The sequence below is a fragment of the Watersipora subatra genome, chromosome 4 (genome assembly GCF_963576615.1).
Source record: "Watersipora subatra chromosome 4, tzWatSuba1.1, whole genome shotgun sequence".
Lineage (NCBI taxonomy): Eukaryota > Metazoa > Bryozoa > Gymnolaemata > Cheilostomatida > Watersiporidae > Watersipora > Watersipora subatra.
Window position 1 is genome coordinate 53,808,067 of NC_088711.1, and position 25,839 is coordinate 53,833,905.

Genomic DNA, 25,839 nt, shown 5'->3' on the forward strand with positions numbered 1-25,839 from the left:
GCCTGTGTCCTACTTCAAGATTGTATATGGACTTCGATACGTACAAAAACAATGAAAGAACTAATTATTGTTGATGTAACCAAGTCATTATTAGTACGAGTTTGCGGACACCTTTTTACTGATCACTCGCTATTATGATTTCGCAAAGATCAGAGAATGTCAAGGTGGCAGCCAAATCAACTGACGTTCAATTAAAGGGTGGCGCTCTTTTTTCAACTCTTCTCCTATGGGGTCAGTCAAATAAAGAAATATGATGGTTGTTCAATTAAAGGTTTTACAATAGCTATGAAGGTACAATAGTCCTAACAGAAGCCTTGCTTATTGTTCACAATCTTGTTATTCAATGATTATTAATAAGTTTGTCACACCCAACTACAATGTATATCCATGTACACAGATATAAGGAAGGTTAACATTAGGTTTATTACAGAGTTAAGACAGGTGTGAATATCAATTATGAATTATATGCAAAATGTTGTTTCATTGTTGAGTTCACAGACCTAAAACCTGTCTTTAAATTGAGTTTTAATGTTTCTTTGCGTAGCGAAGACTAATGTACTCATTCAACACAGCAACACTTTGAACACACAGCAAACATTCTGTTTTATTTGTCACCTTTGTTTAAAATTACTGACATCCATTCATTAATAAATGATTGATATTTTCTGTCAGTTTAGCGTTTCTTGGGAACTTCCATAGTCGATAATTTTTTTAAATATCAAAAATGTAAATTCCTAATCTAATACTAACTGATAACCAAAGAAGAACTCTAACAGTCCCGTTGTGGCCTAGTCTTCAGCCGTCGTAGTGAAATGAAGTGTAACATTTATATTCGTGTCAGCGGAATGCAGTGTCTTATGCTAGTTACCACTCATGTCTCACACAGACAGTTAACTAAGAGCACAGAAATTGGCAGCTGCCAGTAATTAGTCCTCGGGCCATATGACATGGTGTGGCTGAATACTTTATGTAAAATGGTAAAAATACTTTCAGGGTCTAGACCCTGCTCATTGACAGTATGTTGCCCACAGGAAGAGTCTGGACCCTGCCGATGGGCAACCTATTGCCCACTGGCAGGGGCAGTATGTTGCAGGGCAAGAGGCAGTACTTCAACCTTGCCTACAAACGTTGGAGTATTGGGCAGGGGCAGGCAGGGGTCAGTACTTCAACCTTGCTTAAAAATGCACTTGTATGCTGAGAGAATTTTAGGCAAGGTTATTTCTGTTTTGTTTTTAGAATGTTTTGAATTGTTGCCAATTATTTATGAAGCTTTGTTAAAAATGGTTAAAAATCTGCTATACTGTTTCTGGCTACTTTATTTATTCTGACAGTTGAGTACATTGTCAGATAGATAAGTATCTGGGTTCAAATCTAGCATCCTGGTATGGCTATGCTATAATCATGTTGTCTTGACAATGGCCTAACCTTTGACAGATTTACTGACTTTGCTCATAATAGTGATAGTAAGGAGAATGGTTTAGTTAGTGTTTGTTTTCTGATATTAGTTTTAACAGGAATAACCTACGGTAATCTCTTTTAATGACACCTCTTATATATATACTCGCCATCAAATGGCACAATAATAATAATGGTCAAAGGAGTCTTTGCACATTAATTTTCCTTAGCTACCCACGCTTGTTCATGTTTCCATTTTTCCTATGTTGAAACTAAAATCATTCCGGCTTTTACAGATCAATTTTTTTAACTAGTGGCAGATAAAGTATAGATAACTGGCATTATATGTGTTATTGTTATAGATAAAAATTAAGGCTCTTGTAGTAAAGTCTGCTGTGTTTCCATTGGTATCCAGGTTTGATGGTCACATCAGCTGCCTTGTTTGAAGTTTGCACTATTTTAACATGGAATTTGACATCAGAAACATCTGCGTTTCCCTGGTTCCCATTTTTCTCGGGCCTCACTCCTTCTATTCCATACCTTCTGACCAAAGAGCTCAAGGTTTGTTGCAGAGATCATGAGGGTTAAATGTGTGTTTCTAAGCAGCAAATACGTAGATATGGGTTGTACATTTCTCAGCTGACTTGAAATGACAAAAAATGAAATACTCATTCAACTTTTATATATTGTTCACTCAGCAGGTCTTAGTTTGTATCCCATTTGTGTTACATCTCAACCTACCTGCACTGCCTGTCAATATTTCTTATTAAGATTGGATTTGGCGACTAATTTTTATTCGAGTTTTAACTTGTTATATGACAGTTATAGCAGGTTTGAGTTTATGGTAGTCTTACATGACAATTATAATCTATATGTAGTTATTTTACAATAATTATACAGTTACTGTATGCATCACATAATCTTATATACCTCAACCTTAGGGTTACATGAACTCTATGGAACTTTCTAACTACAACATATTTGCTACATAGTGACTACAAAGTGATAGCGCAAGTATATGAGAGAGAGGTCAAAGTTCAGAAGGAGCATCATCATAGCCTGGCATGATGTATAAATCATAAGTAGAGTTTAGTTAAAGGAAAAAATTGGAAATGCCTTGTTCACTTCATGCAGGATCAATCAGCTGGGTCGGTGGCTGCTGCCTTCATCTCCATAGTACCAGGCTCTATCAGCTCAGGTCTGTCGGTGGTTCCTATGAAAAACGAAGGAATCGCCATATTCTGCATGCTCTTAACCTACTACCTCTGGATTAAACTTGTCAAAACTGGTTCGATCTTTTGAGCTGGTGTTTGCTCTGTTGCCTACTTTTACATGGTTAGTAGTTTCCTTTTTATATTTATCACTGAGCTAGCTTTCAGGTAAGACATGTTCTCGCTCCCAAGTATTTATGACCTACCAAAAGACGAGTCGTATCGGTTTTTTCACGATATATTTCTTATAAAATTAGTTATTAATACGAAGAAAGTAGGTAAAGATATTTGAAAACTGCTACAAGTGGAAGCGAAATTTCTGGTCTAACATCTCGTGCAAAAATTAAACAGATTGGTTTGCGTTGTTGCTTAGAAACAGGGATTGTAAACAGAGTCGTGCCAATGCCGGTTTTGCGGTCACTAGGGTTTCTGACACACCCTACTTAATGCCGCAAATGTGGCCGTTAGGCTTCAATGAGTTAAGTACAGAGATTAAGTAGTTGTGCAGTTGTTCAGAAATATTTAAAGGCAATAAGTAGGTGCTGGATGTCACGCGTTGTAGTCTCGTCGAATGCTCTATTTTATCCTAACATTAAACTTTGGAGACGATAGACAGACGGTCAGACTGACACTGATATTATTATGTGTAGTAAAGATATAGATTAGTTTTACTTTATTATCCTTAACCTTAATTATTAGTTAAATTTATTAATTATCACTACTTTAATTATTAATGCTATTATATTACTTTATTTCTAGTATCCTTCCTGTCATGCTCATATTGTTATATTAAGTTAGCCATTTATTATGAGACATTTCATTTAGCCGAGTTATTATAGTTAGATAACTTTTAAAGACAGGAAGTATATTCCTTAGATGATTCAACTGAGTCATCTTATCTCTTACTTGGTTTTTTTAAGGGTCATAATCACTGTTAGTTTGAGACAATAGTGTTAACATTGTTTATAGGTTTTACAGTGACTGCTGCTGTTTGCAAGTTCATTGAGAGCTCAATAGGATTGTTTGTGTAACAATTTGTATGACTGAGCCTCACACCTTTCATGTCTGAGTTTTGACTTGTTGTCTCTGATGCATTATAGCATTTAGTATGTCCAAGTTTTGTACTACTTGCCTTGTATATAATGCACATCAGTTCTTGGGTGTCAGGTGTCATCTCGGAGAGGCTATGTATTTCCCATCAACCTTATCCCTCTTCACTTGTTGGCACTTATGGTTACTTGAAGGTTCTCTCACAGGATATATGTAGCCTACAGCGTAGTAAGTACTATGAGATACATTAGCGTTTATGAGATACAATCTTGTCTATGAGATATACCTGCGTCTATGAGATATGCTTGTCTCTATGAGATACACTCGCCTTCATGACATATTTTATACTATCATTTTTGAAAATAAAATTTTAGTTTAAAACGTATCTAAAAAAGTTGCCTATTTTCTTCTGTTAATGGAGATTGTAAAATGTGAGTTACCTAGGCTAAATCGCCAAATGAATAAACATTGTGTGCATTCCTAAGAATTACATTAGTACACTAGTTCGTTATCCGGTTGTAGTACAACCTTACGACTTAGTAGCCTGTGTTTAGGCTATTATTCACAATCAATATAATATCAATTAGACAAGCAGTCTTCACCCTTTGTTCAATTGTTCAGACATGATTAAAATTGTATTTTCCATTTATCATTAGGTATCAAAGCAAGCAAGTTAAGGACACGGTATGCATGTTTGACCCAGAGAATTATCTCCCCTTGATTTTGTTTTGGTTCAGAGAAAGCCAATGCATTGGCATCCATTTAGATTACTCAGATTTCTGAGCCATGTTATTCATAAATCAAGCTTGTCGGATCTGTGTCTACTAGTGTAATGGCCATGTGATAGCTTTGTGTTATGTTGTTGAACCTCATCCTAGAGTTGTTGGTATTTTTGTTACAGGTTTATTGTCTTGGTACCCTCTTGTTTATCTCCTTTGTTGGATTCTAACCAGTACAGTCGAGTGAACAAATGGCTGTAAGTACCTACTCGTCGTTGTGGTAAAAGGGGAGATGTAGGGCTATACACAATATGTAAACAACGGTTGACAATTTGAAATCTAACCTTGTACACACGAGCAAGCCTTTTCACCCTATATCGGTTACCAAACTCCACTTGCCTGTAAAAGTACTCGAGGTAGCGCACTTCTTTGTGGACTGATTATCATATTGGAGCTCCGAACCTTTTATCACCAAATGAAAAAAGTAGAAGTAATGTATTGCAAAGTGTAAAACTCAATAAAAAAGAGAAGTTGAATATAGCAAATAGTGTCAGGAAAATTGGCGCGTTCCCCTTACTGCTGCACAAGGAAACAAACCACTGAGTGCAAAGCAATAGGAATATATATATTTGACAATATATATAATAATATTACTGCTGTACAAGGAAACAAACCACTGAGTGCAAAGCAATAGAAATATATATATTTGACAATATATATAATAATATTACTGCAGAAGATTAGATGATCTTAGAAAGAGATCATGTTTAGTATTACAAACTTATTATTAGTATTAGAAACTTCAGTATTACAAGATCAAAAGTATACTGCACAAAGCAGCAAAAGTTTCATAAGCCGGAAGTGTGGAAGTACAAAAAGAACTAATGTTCTGTCAGCAGCCGCTCTTTAGTTCTCGGTCAGCTGGAATTGCCTTCGGAAGTTTTGCTAAGCCTCAAGAACGAATAGTCTAATGGACTCGAAACTATGAATTTATATTGACATTGTATACACACACAAAAATTGTATACGCACAGACAAAATTTTTTTAATCCTATATACACCGGAAGTACAGAAAAACCCTAGCGGAACTATGAATCCAAGGTGAATCAGATAGGTAAACATTTCCCTGAATTATTTGGAGCGCATGTGTTAAAGTGTTAAACTTAAATTGTTTTAAACATTCAGAAGTTGTCTTATCATAAGCTAAAATATGATAGCAAAAGATATGATATAGTGAAACTAGTTGATTTTGAAAGTGGGTGAAGTTTGCTGCATAAAATTATTCCTTTACCCTTTCACTGCCGTACGCGCATTTATGCGAAATCCATGGTTGACTGCCGTGTATGAATTTTCTGGCAATTGCATAGTAACCTAATTTTATTATTCGTTGACAACATAGCCAACGACCTTTAGTACCTTTATGGTATTGACAGTATTGTTCGGAAACTTCTCTATAAAAGAAGCCTAAATTTGCGAAGCAATTTTGAATCTTTGTTTGGGATTTTCCAACTCAAAAATGCACATTTTTCATTTTTAATGTTCAAAATATTTATTGTTACATGGCTCCCTCAAGCACCTCCCAAGTAAGAAAATTAAAAAATACTTATGTTGATGGCATTATGGCCGATTCCGATTTTAGTGATTACACAAATAATGAAAGCAATAGCTCTGACGACGATGAGATTAATATTAGTGTTGCAACAAGATGTCATTTTCAAAATTTTAGTTTTACATAGCTTTAGTAAGCTATATAATATAGCCACAAAATTATAGCTTCACATACATGTAGCTTTAGCAAGCCATGTAGTATAGCTAAATTGACAATGTTTGCATAGTGATGTTTGTAAACATTTAAAACAGTTAACAACATAAAATATACTTGTACAATTTTTTCTTAAACGATGTTTAAAATTGAAAAATTATGAGTATGTATCATGCTCTAAAATCAGCAATTTTCAGTAAAATGGCTAGCAGTAGGCCAAAAGCTAAATTCCTACATGGATGGCAGTGAAAGGGTTAAGATCAGGTTTGCTATACAAAAATTAGTAATTGGTATCATAAAGGTTGACTTTCAACAATTTACATTACAGTTATTTAGTATCAAAAGGTTCACAATGTCTTTCTCTGTTGTGTGGTAGGTTCAAAATATGTGGAAATGTGATTACAAGCTCCTAAAAGCTCAAAAACGAACAGTTAAAAAACGACTGTAGGTTGGAATCCCTTTCTTTGATGACGTACTCAACTCGACGTGGTTATTGTTTTGACACATGGTGTTATCACCCGAAATGAAAAGACAATTAAAGTCACATTATAAAACGTCTCGGAGCACTAGTTTAGGACTAACACTTTGGGTTCTACCAAAAAGCCCTCATCAAATATACATGTAGATGCTCGCTACTTCACAGTTTCTTTTCAGCCTTTTATAATCATCTAGTCATAATCTTATCATGTGACCCATATTTCCTAAAAATGGGGCAAGCAATTTTTACAATGTGCATTTTTCGACCAGCACAGGTGACCAACAGGCTCCTCATGTTTATCAAAGGATGGTATGCCCCTTCCAGCTAAGAATAAACAATTAAACTGATTTTTAGGCCACGTTTTGAGTTATCAGTGCTCAAAGTGACAGCATTACGATGATAACGAAATAGATGACTAAAGATAGTAGACATGGTTTTATTGAATGCGTGAAGTTTATTCGTGAAAGTATTTTGACGAATGAGGTCGCATGAAGGTGTTAACAGAAGCACATCGTGTTCAACTACGTCATATCTGAGCTGTTTTGAGAGGGGTTCCAACCTACGGCTGTTTTCGTGATGGCTGTGATTAACTGTTTGTTTTTCATCTTCTACGAGCTTGTAATCACATTTCCACATATTTTGCAATTACAACACAACAGAGTAAAACATGGTGAACCTTTTGATACCAAATAACTGTAATGTATACTTTTTTGCAAGTCAACCTTTAAGATACATCCTGTTAGTCTAGTTTTTAATTTGTCTATAAACTAGCCTGGCTAGCCGTTGTTGTCTGCATATTAAAATCAGCTTGTAAACAATGAGCGTTGCCTGTCACTCGCTATCAGCTTGGCACATTGCCAAGGTACAATTTGAGTAAGCCGACCAATAAGAAGTACCACTCTCCGTGACTTACACCCACAGTTTTTCGTCATGATCAAAAGCAGTAGCCCGTTTGCTCCCATATACCGACATATATCGCCTAGCGATTCCATCAAGCTTGTGTGGCTAAATTGGTAGGGCGTCGGAATGGCAAATTGGAAGTCCGAGATCAAATCTTCGGCGATGTGGATTCTTCATTCCAAGATTTTAATAGCTATAGCTGGACACATTCAATGATGACAAAGTTTGATATACAATATACAAAATTGATCATGGGTAAAACGCTCAAAAGAAAATGATGTCTTTTCTTTTGAGCATTTTAACAACGATCAAGTTTTGCCAGTGTCAATCTAAAAAACGTCCTGGCAATAACGTCACCTCAAACAACAAACCAATCTCAAGTGATAGAAAAATCTCTATACTTTTTGATAAAAACGTTTTAAACTTTACATTAGAAGTATTTAATTTGAAACAAGCCATTTGTGCTTTTGATTTATATTATAGTTTGTATATGTACATGTATCTACTAATAAATAAGTAAATACATGGACTTGTGACAGTGCTCTGATAACTTGAACGCTCTGATAATTCGAACACTTTCGCTCGGTCCCGTGAAGTTCGAGTTATCCATGTTTGACTGTATATAGATATATTTCTCAAAGTTGGTCGTGTGTATGTGTGCATGCCCAGCTATAGCTATTGAAATCTTGGAATAAAGATTCTGTATCGCAAATGATGAGACATCGGAACCCCCCTATTCGCTAGTCTGACACCTTACTAAACAAGCCAGACGAGTTTGATAGATTCGCTAGGCAATATATGCTGTTATATAGAAACAATTACTCTACCGTTCTCCATTACGACGCAACATGATGACGTAACGGCATGGACAGCGGTGGCGTAATTTTATGCTTGCTCAATCGTGAGAGCAAATAGTTAGCTCTTATTAGTAAGCTTACTCAAATTAGCCATTGGCAATGGGCCAGGCTAATAGCAAGTGGCAGGGAATAGCAAATAACAATTACTTCTCATTGTTTATAAGCTGATTTTTAATACCCGGGCAACGCCAAGCATATACCTAGCAATTTCAAATGTTATATGTTAAATACCAATAAGTTTTCGGTCCAAAGACTTTTTTAGTACCCTGGCAACGCCGAGTAGTACAGTTTTTTAGCATACATATGCCTTATTGAGGAGTTAACAGTATCAAACTTTGATGAATTGTTGTGATGTCGGAGTTGTCCTCTTATTAAAACACTGCAGCTGTGCTATACCTTGTCCTAATACTGTTTACAAACTATAATGAGATTGGAACATTTCCATGGTCACATTATATTCACAGTAACACAGAAGCACAGAAATTCATCTTTTTAATAACTAATCACGTTCTTATCACTTCCTTAATAGGCATTCGGCGTGTTTGGATTCTGTCAGATTTATACGTTCGTCGACTATGTCGGATCTCGTATGACATATGACCAGTTCACCCTTCTGCTCAGGACCATAGTGACTGTTGTTGGAGGAATGGCGTTGGTCGTCGGTGGACTGCTCACTGCTACAGGTATTGTTTGTTATAAAATGTAATTGTAGAAGTTTAAATCTGTCACACCGTCTCTCACTAGTTTGTTTATATGTAAAACTCTGTTTATGAATTGTCTTTTTATGCAGGCTTCAATATTGACTACAGTAACTCATGTACATCCGTAAGCTTTTATTTCTCTCTACAAACAGACACTAGTTTAATGATGTTAATGTCTTATTATATAAAATTTGTCTTTCATATGTCTTATGTAGAAAGAATTTTACTTCTTGAAAATAAATCAACTTGATGAGTTAATGTAAACTTTGAGTGAAATGAAGGCTAAGTCTGGTCTTCACAGTCGATACATAGCAAACATATAGTATTGTTATATCTACATAATATTTAAATATAGTTGTGATATATACATTTTTATTTAATTGTTCTTTTCATAGTTGGTATAAGTAAAAAGTAAAAGTAAACACTCATGTCTGTATTCATACTGGAGTGTCTGACCTGTGAGCAGGAGGTTATAGTTCCATAACCAGAAAAGGCAACTGGTGTTGACAGGAATAGTATCCAGTCTAAAACTGCTCTCCGTAACTGAGCATGTCCAGTCATCAAAGTTAACATTCCATTGGCCTCAGGCGTGTTCAGTCATGATCACAGAGACATTGTTTGCACAAAAATGTTCTAAATAACATACACAGCTTCTGCTAGCAGTAATTTTGGAATATGGCATGCTTAATTTTTTCAGTATTGCTCACACAGACATCTGGTAATTGTTTAGGTAAATTCTCTCCTTGGACCGAAAGGTTCTACTCCCTGCTTGACCCATCTTACGCTAAGAACAGCATCCCCATCATAGCTTCAGTTTCTGAGCATCGGCCTACAGCATGGAGCTCATTCTATTTTGACTTACAAATGCTCGTTTTCATGTTTCCATGTATGAAAACGTTATCTAGAACAGTTTTGCATCTATGGAATTTGGATGTTTTATAGCTGTTAGGTTATATTAGTGATCCGAGCATACAAACCAAAAACTATAATACGAGGACCATGTTATGATCATCGGGTACAGATAAGGTCAAGGTAGCTTAAGGGGAGATCACGCCTTTCAAATTGAGTTTCATATTTAACCTGACCATGATTTGAGAATGTTAATGAGTATTGAGTAGTAAAATACTTTCCATAACTTTGGACCACCTGTTGTTGTAGTTGGTGCCTGACTTTATAAAGCTCTTTCTTTTGCATCCGGAATGTACTTCTGCTTCAGTAAGCTCACGGATGCCAACATTTTTATTATTGTGTACGGCCTTACAAGTATCTATTTTCCGGTGAGATTTTTATCTGTCATTATGACCGTTTTTTACTGTTATTTGCTTGATATTCTGTTTGCTCTATGATTTCAAGTGATTCATTCATTTTACCCAAAATATTTTCAACAGAACTATGATTGCTGTTTGTATTTGCCACTGTAGGGAGTAATGGTGCGTCTTATGTTGGTCTTGGCTCCTGTTATGTGCATCCTTGCTGGCATCGGGGTCTCCACCATCCTCTCATTGTACATGAAACATATGGATCCAATCTTTGTGTCAAAGAAACCTGAACCACCCAGTAAAAAGACATTTGAAAAGATGGTTAGAGAACTCATCTACCCATGTAAAAATGAGGTGGGTTAACGGAGGGTTCTCAGTAGCTTGTATGTAATACTTTTAGAATGTTGATGTGTGACTATATCATGCCTACAGATCTACAAGCTTTAGTTACCGAGGGAACTAGAAGTGACTTCAAAAAGTGGTACCTTCTGAAACCATCACCATTGTTAGCGAGAAGAAAATTGCATAGAAAATGGAGCTTGGCTAAACAGATCAATTCAACATTTTCTATGAGCATTGTTTCTATGGCTTGTACTTATTGAGGAGTTGTTTCCTTTTGAAGGTGGCCACTGTTGTAGTCTTCACCATGACCCTTTTCCTCATCACCTATGTTTTTCACTGCACCTGAGTCACTTCGTAGGCCTACTCCATTCCTTCCATCATTCTCTCCGCCAAATCAGGCGATGTTGGCCATGTTATATTTGATGACTTCGGGGAAGCTTACTACTGGCTGAGGCAAAACACTCCAGAGGTAACAAGGATGTTCTTCACTGTGATATTTAGTAATACCGTAAAATGCAAATGTTCATTCGTGTCCTGCTAACTCTTGCTGAATAATATTGTAGCTAAAGTGATATTTACTTTTTGAAATCCAAGACTAACTATGAACCTGTTAACAACGTCTGTTGTTCATTTGAACACTCATATTGGTTAAAGATTTTTTATTCACTCTCTGATTAGTTTGGTCTTCTAGAACTTGCCTCCTCCCTTTGTAATGCGCCTTAGTTGTTTATTGACTATATAGCTAGCCATTGATTCTCTCGCTAAGTTTATATACGCACTTGCTTTTCTGTCCAGGATGCAAAAATTATGTCTTGGTGGGATTACGGATATCAGATAACAGCTATGGCTAACCGAACAATTTTTGTAGGCAACAATACTTGGAACAACACTCACATATCCAGAGGTGGGCAGGTGGGCATCTTAGCATTGACTTTGCTTATTCTTTCATTCTGAGACATTCAATAAATCTATTACTTGGCTACACAGTATGATCCCATTTACTATCTGTCATGCAGGCAATGTCATCGCCTGAGGATAAAGCCTATTAAATCACGAGAGAGTTGGATGTGGGATATGTGCTTGTTATATTTAGTGGTCTCACTGGATATTCCTCAGATGGTAAAAACTCTTTTTTCCAATGAACTTGCATTTGAACACCTTCCTCTCGATCTCTCTCACTCGTCTCGCTCTCTCTCACTCGTCTCTCTTCCCTACTCGTCTCTCTTCCCTACTCGTCTCTCTCTCACTCATCTCTCTCGCTCATCTCTCTCGCTCATCTCTTTCATTCATCTCTCTCACTCATCTCTCTCTCACTCATCTCTCTCACTCATCTCTCTCTCACTCATCTCTCTCTCTCACTCATCTCTCACTCATCTCTCTCTCACTTATCTCTCTAACTCGTCTCTCTCACTCATCTCTCTCACTCATCTTTCTCACTCATCTTTCTCACTCATCTTTCTCACTCATTTTTTTCACTCATCTCTATCACTCATCTCTTTCTCAATCATTTATTTCTCACTCATCTCTCTCGCTCATCTCTCTCACTCATCTCTCTTTCACTCACTTGTCTCTCTTTCTCACTCGTCTCTCACTCGTCTCTCTCACTCCCTTCTCTCTCACTCCTCTCTCACTCACATTTTTCTCACTCGCGCTTTTCTCACTCACGCTTTTCTCACTCACGCTTTTCTCACTCACGCTTCTCTCACTCACGCTTTTCTCATTCACGCTTTTCTCACTCACGCTTCTCTCACTCACGCTTTTCTCACCCACGCTTTTCTCACTCGCTCTTTTCTCACTCACGCTTTTCTCACTCACACTTTTCTCACTCGCGCTTTTCTCACTCATGCTTTTCTCACTCACGCTTTTCTCACTCGCGCTTTTGTCTCTCACGCTTTTCTCACTCGCGCTTTTCTCACTCACGCTTTTCCCGCCCACGCTTTTCTCACTCGCTCTTTTCTCACTCACGCTTTTCTTACTCACTATTTTTTCACTCGCGCGTTTCTCACTCCTTTCTCACTCACTCTTTTCTCACTCACACTTTTCTCACTCACACTTTTCTCACTAGCGCTTTTCTCACTCACGCTTTTCTCCCTCATGCTTTTCTCACTCGCACTTCTCTCACTCACGCTTTCCTCACTCGCGCTTTTTTCATTCACGCTTTTCTCACTCACGCTTTTCTCACTCACGCTTTTCTCACTCGCACTTCTCTCACTCGCGCTTCTTTCACTCGCACTTCTCTCACTTGCGCTTTTCTCACTCGCGCTTTTCTCACTCGCGCTTCTCTCACTCACGCTTTTTTCATTCACGCTTTTCTCACTCGCGCTTTTCTCACTCGCTCTTTTCTCACTCACGCTTTTCTTACTCACTATTTTTTCACTCGCGCGTTTCTCACTCACTCCTTTCTCACTCACTCTTTTCTCACTCACCCTTTTTTCACTCACACTTTTCTCACTCGCGCTTTTCTCACTCACGCTTTTCTCCCTCGCGCTTTTCTCACTCGCACTTCTCTCACTCACGCTTTTCTCACTCACGCTTTTCTCACTCACGCTTTTCTCACTCGCTCTTTTCTCACTCACGCTTTTCTCTCTCCCCTTCTCCGCTTTTTCCCCTGCTCCGCTCTCTCCTTTTCCGGTTCCTTCTTGTTCCCGCAACCTCTGCTCCTGCTCCCGCTTCTTCCTTCTCCCCTTTTCCTTCTTAGAACACGACAGGAGTATGCCGATGTTGTGTACTAATCATAAAAAATGCTCTTTTCAGATATCAACAAGTTTTTGTGGATCGTACGCATTGGCGGCTCAACACCAGAGAGCGCTCACATAAAGAAAGCAGACTACTACACTTCGCAAGGAGAGTTTAGGGTTGACAAAGATGGTTCTCCATCTCTGCTCAACTGCCTCATGTACAAGCTCTGTTATTATAGATTTGGTTCAGTCTTCGCTGAGCAGAGTGAGTGTATATTTGTTTCTATAGCTGATTTTTGTATATCTCAGTTGGAGAAATCATTTATTTGTGAGGGTGTGAAGGAAACTGCCGGGTCACCTTACTTCTCCACAAGACGGTCAAGCAGTACATATAAACACCAAGAGTCTTTAGTCATCAAAGAATATATATATATTCCAGCGTAAATATATACATTGTATAAACACATGAAAGCAAATGTGTGTGCAACAATCGTCAGTCATGAAGAGAGCCTGCGCTGCTCTTCTGGAATGAGCCCGGCAGTCTTTTATATGCTTCTTTTCTTATTTGCTCCTGCTTATCGCCTCTAGACATCTTCCTTAGTGATGTAACTTGAATATGTTACTCGGCTGTCGTATCTAATTCATAATTGGGTCAGCTAAGCTGAGTGTAACTGAGCTGACTCATTTTGTTTATAACAACGGGGATGGTCCTGTTGTTGTGCCAACTTGATTCCATTAGCCGAGCTGACTTGCTTCTGCATATAATACATGCCACTACTTCTTGGTCTTCCAGCCAGACCGCTCAGTGTTGGTGCCTGACTGGCTGCCACTACAATAGACAATTAGAATGTTGGATTATCTCTTACAGAGAAAGGTACTATTTTGACAGAGTAGGTGGAATATCAGCAGCGCCGTGATGTTTACAATTTTATGCAGTTTGTTATGACATTCTTCATCTTTTTTTGCAAATTTGTAGCCAAGCCATCAGGATATGATAGAGTACGTAATGCCGATATTGGTAATAAGGACTTTGAACTCGATGTGTTGGAGGAGGCATACACCACAGGGCATTGGATAGTTAGAATATACAAAGTAAAAGACTTGGTCAACCGAAGCGTTTTAGAGAACCCATCAAACCTTTTGTATAGTTTCTCAGTCTCATGCTAGTACATTCTTTAGCTTACGCAATGGCTCAGCTACAGTGATACAGATGTCTCTCAGAGATATATAGCATCTGGTTAGATTCATGTCATGAATAACTCCATATAACCTGCTAGTAGCTTTCTTGAATGCATGATCTACGTGTGATTTGTAGCATCAGTAATAATTTAATATGCTGTTTAAACTTAGTTTTACAGTTCAATAAAGCCTATGCACTTCTCGGTCGCCTTTATTGTATAAGTTTTGTCTGTTTTGCTAGTGGATAGTTCAGATATTAGGTATGATATGCCAGGGCTCAGGTTTCAGATTTGATGAGTAGACAAATAGCAGTCCATAAAGGAGTCTTTAGACATCTTCACCTTGAATATTGTTTGAATAATCCCCTAGTAAACACCAGGTAAATGAACCAATTAATATTTAGCAGACCAGTACTAGATGAATACAAGGTGGACAAAACTAATGATGTTTAAGCAGCTCTATTCATCTCTATAGAACACAAATTCATATATGGTTCGACCGCAACATTGGCTGGCCGCCTACGTTCATCATAACTTGGTTGTATACGGACTAGTTTGTTAGGTTAGCCCTGGTTCATAAAGACATTTACACAGGTTATTTCTGTGGCAATAAATCCCACCTGACAATAGGTTACTATTGAGGAGCAATAGGTTACTACTGGGGACTACTACTACTACTGCTTACTACTCTCCTTACAGTTAACTGTTCTACTATTAGTCTTGCAGTATTTGAGTGGAGAAGAGCCATCTAGAAGCTTTCATTTTTAAAGAACACTTACGTTTATCAGCGGGTTGACATGAATAAAGAGCTTACTGTAACATGTTTATCACACATTATAAACTAAACATGGCGGAGTTGTGAATATTCAACATAATCTACTAATAGTTTAGAAAGAGCCTGTTCTACAATGGATGGAAGCATTAACATGTCAGAGCTTTCAGCATGCAACTAAGGACTAATTATTGTCTACTCTAATAATTGTGCTATGATTAAATACTAAAGTTATAGTTTACTAGCAGATTCAAACTGTATACATTGTATCTGTTAAACATCAATTTGTGATTATGGGTAGTTTGTAATAAAGTAATTATGAAACTGATGTATATGCGAGTTTGCGCTTATTATTATTATAGACCCATTTGCACTATAAATGTAATAAAACTCATTCACTTGTTGGTGGACGACCGGGTATGTCATACACAGCTAGCCGGACAACCGACGTATAGTAGACCAACTGTGAGAGACTCGGGCCGCCCCTACATGACTGTGACTAGCAGAGATAGGACGCCTAGAAGTACGATCGACCTGCTGCCAAACAGTAGAGAACAGACTGGCTGACCGTCGAGCTGGCACATAGAAGATCAATAAAGATTTTGGCAAAAAAAGGCCATCTTAAAGATGAAAGCGAAGCCTAAATCTTCTCCTTCGATGTAAAAGAAACAAGACAATTGACAGCCAGGCAGAGCATGGACAAGCCTTATCATATGCAGTTCACTGTATGCAAACACTTCGACTGCATTTTCATATATTTATTTATATAAATATATCTATACATTTCTACTTGATCAAGTGGTTGGTTCAATGTAAAGCAGTAATAGATTGGCGGCGGTTCCATTACAATAGTATGGTTCAATATAAAATGCTTTGTACCCTGTTTTAACAAATACAAAGGTCCCTTTGTATCTGTTAAGTGGGATGGCCTGTTGCTAGTATCAACAGGCCATGCTGTGCTGATACTAGCAAAAAAATACGATATGCATTGATTTTATAAGAAATCCTTTTTATAAATGATTGATTGTGTACACGAAGCCACTGCGTTGGCCGCCAGTGACACAGATTGGATTTATATCTCGCATCTACATTGAATGAAAAGTTATATAAACTATATTACAAAGATCATTTATGAGTGACGTTTAATCTCATCTACAAGCCTGACTAAAGCTGATTGCCATTTGCTGATCTCACTCAAACTTTCACCACCCTTCTTTACAAGGGATCAAGTTAAAGAGAGGCTGGTAAGTACTGCAGCTTGTAACTATTGCTGTACTGTAGTAATTAATGAAGGTCAAGGTGAATTCTAGCAAATATTGGCTTTATTGATGGGCACTCAAAGGCTATACAGCTTATTATAAAACCGGTCTTCCCATTTTAGGAGTGATTAAGCGTGTTCGTTTGGTTCTGCAAAAGTTTGGTTCGGCAATTTGTACTGTAGCTACAGATTATCATGAAACTGGTTGTCTCCCCTCTTCTACTGATTAAGAGTGTTCCTTTCAGTAAAGAAGTTGGGAGGCTATAGCTGGTTGTTTCAAATGTTTTATTCAGTGTACCAATAATAATCTACATGTATATATATATATAAAATTGTTTCCTCACCTCGGATACCCCGTATGGGTGGTAAATTCTGCTCTAACTCGGGTCTCCTACCAGAGACCTGGGAGTTTGAGCACTCGCCTCAAGATCTTAGCTGTTCCCAATAGCGCACTTTTCTGCAACTCACCTGAGTTGATTGTTGTTGGTATTTGGGCAAGCCACATTTTATGCGCTGGTGTTATTGCGCCCAGTGCCTGAATGACTACTGGGATATATATATATATATATATATATATATTTCTAAGTGTTGGTGTGTGAGTCCAGCTATAGATATAGCTAAAGCGCTCTATAGCTGATCATTTTACCAATGAGGCAATGCGTTAGGAATTTTTTTCGTAAGGTTCAATTACTATAGCTGGGGTCAAGGCCATTTCTTCTCGGGCCGATAAATACATTGAAATATTTTTGTACCCAAGTATATGCAACGTGATGCTTCTTTCTCTTTTTTTCGCAAAGGCTAAAAATTTATCTCGAACTTAAAACTTGGCGATTTTTGTACTGATTATATACTCTACCAAAATATATACATTGCATCGACATTTCGTAGTTTGCATATTTGCTATTTATTTTACATCTATATTTAGTTTGCTACTAATTTATTCCAGCTGCTCAGAAGACTTTTTCTCATCTCCAATATGTTTTTTGGATTTTGATTTGTACCTTGCGCTTCACAGTCATTAAATACGAACAAAGATTTTGTTCATTTAAAAACTCTATTTACGTTGCCTTGTAGTTCAAATTAAAACATGTTTGTTTGTATGTTCCTATGGGTGCTCGCTTTGTGTATTAGCTTTCACATCTTTCTTTCTAAACCTAACAAATTAGTAATTTTTAATTTATTTCACATTTTACAACAAACATTTGTAAGATTACTGTAAGATTATCTGTTAGGTTTTCTGTAAGGTTTACTGTAATACTTATTGTTTAAGATTACAAGTATCAGTTATACCTCAATCTCTTATATTTACCTACATTTACATACTTTGAGATATATATATATATATATATATATATATATATATATATATATATATATATATATATATATATATATATATATATATATATATATATATATATAGATAGATTTACATTCTCTTATCACATTCATAAACTTCATATAACTTTTGAAGTTCATAATATAAGTTTTTAAAGTTTGTTGCATTTTCATTTCAACTCACATTTTTTAAACATAATTTGGGTATCGTGTTTGAAGTTCAAACATTATTCATTTTCCTATCACTGTTATTATTACTTAGTTAGTTTCCATTCTGTATAATTAATATTGATTTTTCATTCAACCATTTTTGGCAAACATTGTTCTAATAAGATTTTAACTACAAATTACTACCATATTCTGTCATATTTTTTTATTCATCTGTTAAATACATGTATTCTCAAAAGTTACACATTGTCTAATAGCTCCAAAGAAAAAATCCTGTCCTGCACAAAATCGTTTTCTCATGATATGAAAATTAAAAGTTACAGTTGGTTGACGATGTTTGAAAACCTTTACATTTGTTTTTATTTTTGCTCTTAATTTCCTTCAAATACACAAAACACCTCTTTCATGATAAGTAGTTTGAAAATTAGATTGGCAAATATTGTTATACATGTTGAAGCACCTAAATTACATAATTTTTTTATTATGTAGTTCAATACATCAGAGTCTTGGCTTTCAAATAAGTCTATATTCAATCCACAAAGAATAATAAAACTATGAAAAACAGGGTGTCAAAAGTATGTCCTGCAAAAAAACACTTGGTTCAAGTTCTCAAAATGTGATGTCACAACTATTATTTAGCCTTAGGTAGTCAATCCCTTTTGCTGCTATTGAGGCTGTGCTTTTCTGTGACAATCGATGCTGTTAAACCCAGAGAGCGCTAATAGTAAACTAGGATTCTAGATAATCAACAATGTCCGGAGATCGTGTTTAAGCCCAACCAATACAAACACATGTTCTGAGTTACTTAATTATGCTTCAATAAATATACTCTCATTGATAAAGATAATGAAATCACATCGATTAAATTGTGACCTGCGGTTGGTTGCGTGGCACTAAGACTATATGTCAATCGCATTTTCGCGAGATCATGCAATGCTTGAAATTAATTAGTCTCAGTCATGACACTCAACATCACAATAAAATGAGAGGGCTAGTGCTTAATATCATCAGGAAAACATAGTATGATGCTTGGAATCTGAGTTATTTATCCTAGAAATAATCTGTACAAAGAGAACTAATGACACTAATTCTTTCGTCATCTTCATTGGTTCTCTGGAGTTTTCCTACCTTCGCCTGACATTAGCGTCATTATCGTAGTGGATAAATATAAACGGTAAGCAATAATATAAGTGGTAAGAGCACACAACACCGCATATGAAAATTGTGACATCACAGTTGTCGTGTCTTTGCCATTGAACATTTCTGCGGTAGAGCTCTAGGGAAATCCTATAAACACCAACCAATGTTGGTTTCACCATGTCAAACAATGACTCATTTGAAAGCCAAGACTCTGATGTATTGAAATATATGATAAGAAATTATGTAATTGATGTGCTTTAAACATAAATCAATTTTCTGTCCAAAGACTTTTTATTAAACTGGCAACACTGGGTAGCACAGCTAGTCTATACATATATTTTTCAAAGTTGGTCATGTGTGTATATGTGTATTCGTATATTCATCATTTTGATTGTCCAGCTATAGCTATTATTTTAGCGTCGCGCCCACACGGTACGATGCATCTATATACACTATTTTCAAAGTTGGTTTGTCCGTCTGTATGCGTGTCTCTCCGGCTGTAGCTACAGCACACAGATTATTTTACCAATGCGGCTACCCGTTACGGCGCCCCTATTGAGAAATATTTTTGTAAGGTTCAATTACTATATCTGGGGTCAAGGCCAATTCTTCTCATACGGAAAAATATACTGTATTTGTAAAAAGGGCCTTGACATTCTCTCTCCTTTGGGTCAGACAAAGTACGGTATGTCATTTTTTTACATTTGTACCAGTATTGAGAGATAATAGTATCGTTGTCATAGTTTTGATGGATATCTTCTGGTGGAACCTGTGTACAAAACTTTTGCCCTACGATGTCAACACAATAATAAATTAAAATCAAACGACGAAGGTCCATTGAATGATGTTTCAGCTATAAAAATGTTTCTCTCAATGTATAAGAATAACAAAATGTTAATTAATTACAGTTTGATGAGGATCTGAATATTAAATAACTGTGTTTTCTACAATCACCTCAGGCTGATGATGCATTTATAATTACACATAAATAAATATAAAAAATGTCTTTAAACCTTTACCATTATCAATATAAAGGTATAGTTTTCTCATCTTGGTGTTATGTCTTTATTTCATGCTCTTTCAATTTTTGCTCATTAACTGTAGTCCATATTAGGAGATTACCAACCTCGAAAGAACGTCGACATGCAGACACCGCTTCTTTAGGCTTTATTGAGCCAAGGTTACACATCTAAGGGTCAGAAACCTGAAAGCAAATGAGTGATAAACTAGTTAGTAACTTATAATACCCAAATTATCATAACTTCACCAAATTCAACTTATCTACCATACTCTGTGTTATATATCTTCTTGCCCAAATTTAATCTCATCAATGGTGGCTAGAACTGTCCAATGAGACAGCTCAGCTTTGTGCGCGAATGTCCTAGTAAAAAGTAACTTCTCATGGTTTGGGCTATCAGAACATGATGACGAAAGAGGATGGCGATGGGTGTCAAGTGGTCAACAACTGTAATCTATCTAGTTTTTATGCTGTTGGAACATTTTCTACGATTACTTAGTCTCCTCACTAATCTCACTGCTTGTATAATATCCAGCATTTAGTTGGTTTTCATAGTTGCAGTGACTTATATTCAGGAACTAATACTCCTACTTTACTACTAGGACTTATATAGTACCAATAGTATGTGAAGTATTCACTACTCATCCATATATATATTTCTATCTACAATATTGCTGTTCAAGTAATTGTAATTAATGGTAAACTGATACTAATAATAAAAAGTCTCAGTTGAAAATTCTCAAAACATAATATCTGCGAACTTGGAAGAAAGTTGCGCTCAGGATTGTGGAGAATATAGCTTGCCTTATTATTGGCTGAATTGATATGACAGGTGAAATTGCCAGGGATGCTCTAATGAGGTGCGGACAATCAAACAAAACTACTTTTTGTTTGAGATATTGTTTAAGTTACCTCTTTGTCTGAACAAGGTACTACCCCTCTTTGTCTGAACAAGGTACTACCCCTCTTTGTCTGAACAAGGTACTACCCCTCTTTGTCTGAACAAGGTACTACCCCTCTTTGTCTGAACAAGGTACTAGCCCTCTTTGTCTGAACAAGGTACTAGCCCTCTTTATCTGAACAAGGTACTACCCCTCTTTGTCTGAACAAGGTACTACCCCTCTTTGTCTGAACAAGGTACTAGCCCTCTTTATCTGAACAAGGTACTACCCCTCTTTGTCTGAACAAGGTACTACCCCTCTTTGTCTGAACAAGGTACTACCCCTCTTTGTCTGAACAAGGTACTAGCCCTTTACATGGTTATTGATTTATTGTGTTTATATTATCATCAACATAGTCACAGTCTTTGCTGCTTAAACAGGGATTCTATATTACTTACTGTTCTTATACAAATGCTCAGGATTAGATTCTCCATTGTTTTTGCTAAGATGTTGATACAATAAAATAACCTCAAGACAATGTATTTACTTTCTCTTAGCAACTACCAGAAAACTCGATCAAAGGATTGAAAGCCTCTATTATCTTACTGATAATGCCTGATGCAAATCATGATTCTATAGATATGATATATGTATAGACTGCTTAAATTTATTGATCTACCTTATTTATTGTTCACAGTTGTATGCTAGTGATTGGATTCCATTTTGTTTTGGCCAAAATGTTGCTCTTACGAAAGGAATGTAAGGCTAAGTATCAGACTGTAGAGTGCAGGTCACTGCATATACAGGCAAATATTTTGGGTTTCTTCAGATCCTCAGTTTGTTGAATGTTATACTGAATGTAAATCACATAAATGTGTTTTTGGAATTTCAAAAATAAAAATTTGTTTTGTCATTTGAAACTCAAAGATCATAAAGGGTTATATAGAAGATGAGCTGAAAATCATTAGAGGGATGAAATGCAAGAAAATTTATTCTACAAATCTGAGTAAAATGATTCAAGCCTTCTTATTTAAGCACCCCTAAAACCTTTCTTTAAATGCCTGTTTACAAAAATTTCACAAAAAACATTTTCTTGTGTCTCCCTTAAATTAAGGCGACAAGTAGTATTTCGAAAATATTTACACAGACAGATACGAGTTTGTATCTCTTACTTAATAACATTGTAGTTTGAATAGTTAAATCTTAATCTAGAATGTTTCGCCAGTTGAAATTTTAAAAGGTTAAATACTCCCAGCATCTATCACCACATGTACATCTTTTCAGTTGTGCCATGGTCTACTAAATTTTTGAACATATGTTTGAATGTAAAACACATGCTATAGACTCTCTATAGAGTGTTGAGTAAATTATAAGTCGACCTCATTAAAAACTTCTACCGAAAAAGCTAGATTTTAACAAAGTGCTAAATTCTACAAAACCTTTCAAACCCTGACCAAACCTAAGCAGATTCACAAATGTATCTAGTGCTAGATTCACATCTCATTCTGTACAAACAACGACAAAAAAACTTTGTAGACAAAATATGTGGTTCTAATTAATAAAAGAGGCTTTACTAAAAATAAGCATACAATACATATTAGTTGGTGGAGAGAAACAACATTATTACAATAACAAAAAGACTACTAGTTATAACACATACCAAAGTGTACAATGACCAAGGAAAGATAGATTGTTAAGAGCCAGCCATTTGCATAGCCTTTGGTTAAAGGAAAAATTTCTAGGTATCTATTAGTAGATAGCAAACTGCTTGAAGCTAGCCTTGTTTAAATTAATAATGACTGCATAAACTTGAAGGAATTGTTTGGGTTACTATGTAACTTGATAATGACACTTTCAGGCTTTTTTACTTAGATGCATTTAGAGAATTTGCGTTAATTTTAATGCAAGCAATTGACGTGAGCGATAATCAGATATCTTGTCATATTAAAACATCATCATTATCTTTGCCTTAATAGAACACAATCATATCTCAGGCAATAACGGAACAGCATCATATACCTTGTCATATTGAAGCGCAATCTTACGCTTTGTTGGAGCAGAGCACAATCATTTACTTTACCACATAGATGAACACCCTCATCTGACTTGTCAACTTGGAACACTAATCGGATGTAACTCTGAACTGTTCCAACACTAAAATGACTTACATAGACACAATCCCTAGTAATAAAAGTACATGTTTCTCATTTCTCTTATCTATGATGATTGTAGAAAAGAACAAGAGACTGAGTACCTAATGGATGTATTATTTTACATAGATTGGTTAGCTAGAACTTACAAAGAGAAGGCAGAACGGTCTGGCAATTGGAGACACTTTCTACAGGTAAGTTTACATTATTTCAGATCAACTAGAGTATAATGTGAAGAGGTATACAAGGAGACCGAATACAGTGGGATGGTGAATCATACAGTAGGAGACTCAAACATAATTTAACGGTTATTAAATTTCAAGTTTCACTTCACTATATTTAAAACAATTGTTTAATGTAATTCAAACAATAGTTATTTAAATCGCAGCAATAAGAATATATACACATTATGTTAGGTTGTGGCTAACCGAATGATTATTGTGCTATCAATTGGAAACTTTGAAAGGTCAATAATGGTTCAAAGTCCAATCCAATAATATTTGTTATCAAAATTGTTTAATCTATTTGTTGTAGCTGTGAGTTAAGTCAGTTTTTTGTAACATAATAAACACTCCTTTATATCATCTCTGCTGCTAAAGTTGAAGAATCTCAGAGGTACCCTTGAGATTTGTTATAGACTTTAACCTAATTTATAGCTATTGGCTGTAACTTCTGAATTTATCAAGCCTGGAATTGTTATTCATCAGAACTACAATGACTGAGAGTTGTTATTAATTTTAGAAAAAGTAAATAAATAAAATAAAGGTAAAATAAATTAATTTAGATGAACTTAAATAAAGTTAAATAACAGTAAAATGTTATAAAGATGATTACTATGTTATGTCATGGTATTGGCAGTAATTAGAGTAACTTTGCTGAAAGCAGAAATCAGGTTGAGTTGTACTGTAGGCTATGGAACACAGAAATTTTATTATCTTGCTATTAATTACTTACAATCTTTAGGCTCACGGGCTAGCTAACTTTTGTCTTGCTCAAGACTTAACTCCAGCAAGACGGAGACTTGTCTATGAAATAGAAAAAAGTTGGTACAAAGGAAACCATCCTCTCACCTATGATCAGCATCAACAGTTAATCAATGAACACAAACAACTTCTGACAAACTACAGAGAAGAAACTAAAGATAACTTTGCTGGTTTAGACAGCTTAGTCGAGGCTTTAAACACTGATGAGCTATTCAGTGAAAAAAGTTTAACAAATGCTGAAGAATTCTGTCAAAAACTATTTCAAGCAAGTAAAACTTGTACTGATGGACTTATCAAAGTGTCAAGAATAATTCTCCAAGATAGTGTTACTATACTAAAACAAGGAGGGAAATACCCGCCATGCCAATTTGCACTGATAGGGCTAGGATCGATTGCCAAAGGAGAAGCAACTCCTTACTCTGATTTAGAATATGCCCTCATTGTTGATAAGGAATCAGACTACTTTGAAAAATTAGCTGTTGACACCTACTTTAGAATAGGGAACCTGGGAGAGAGTCCGCTTAAAGGATTTGATATTGAAGAACTCAAAGGCAATGATAATCTTGATAATCATATGAAGCAATTCACAACTGGTTACAGAATAGACGGAATAACTAAAAGTTCCGGAAATATTCCGACGGGTAATGGCAGAGAAGAAGGTCACAATATGATCCTCACAGTTGACAGCTTGATGGATCTCTATCGACAAGAAGCTGAGGCTAAATTTGATGGATTTCCAGGAGACAAATCAGACATGTTGTCTTCTACTGTAGTCATTCTTTCTCATGGAGAAACGCATGATGGTAGCCAGGTCTATGATCAGTTTATTACAGCAAGAGAACATTATGAAAATTGTGTGCTGAATGGAAAGAAAGTTGTCCAGCAAAAACGCCTCAATTCATTTCGAGCGGATATTGAAAAGTTTTTATTTGCGCCCGACTTCATTAGGTTTCAACCTCCAGATAATCTAAATGTGAGGGTGAAAGAGAAGATTTTCCGTTACCCAACTCTACTAGCAAACAACATGAAGATGTGTCTAGGATTACAGTCTAAACACTCATGGATGATATGGAAAGAAATGCAGCAGCTTGGCATCTTGTCAACTGAGAATCAAAAGTACCTAAATATTCTTCTAGCAACTGCCATTTACTTACGAACGTCTGCTTATCTTAAGTCAAACTCTCAGACGAATGATGTGCAAATTGACAAGTACCATAAAGGAAGGCAAGAAACAGTCTACACTGTTCCCACACACTTGTTTGTACTTATGGGCTACTTACTTGTACAAATCAAACAATTTGTTTGCTCTGAAAAGTCTCAAGTAACTACTCCCTCTGATGTATCTTGGTTGCCACAGCAACTAACAGTTTCTCTTGAAAATCATTGGTTGCTAGCTAAAGTGCTTTATTTTACTGGACAGTACGAGTCGGCTAAAAAGGCAGTCAGTAAATCTATAGATCAGCCACTCGACAGCGACAGTGATCATGTACTGTGGGAGATCATCAGTCAAACCACACCACAAACAAGCGACTTACTCGACTGCAAAGATATTCCACAAAAACGATCTGAACTTTGTGCCTACCTCCTATACTACACGAAAA

General features: G+C 36.2%; 2 pseudogenes; both read left to right on the plus strand.

The window, feature by feature from the left end:
- The window catches only part of LOC137394353 (dolichyl-diphosphooligosaccharide--protein glycosyltransferase subunit STT3A-like), a 166,954-nt pseudogene that overhangs the window by 81,599 nt on the left and 59,516 nt on the right, over window positions 1-25,839 (plus strand).
- LOC137392912 (dolichyl-diphosphooligosaccharide--protein glycosyltransferase subunit STT3A-like) lies at window positions 1,845-14,726 on the plus strand (annotated as a pseudogene).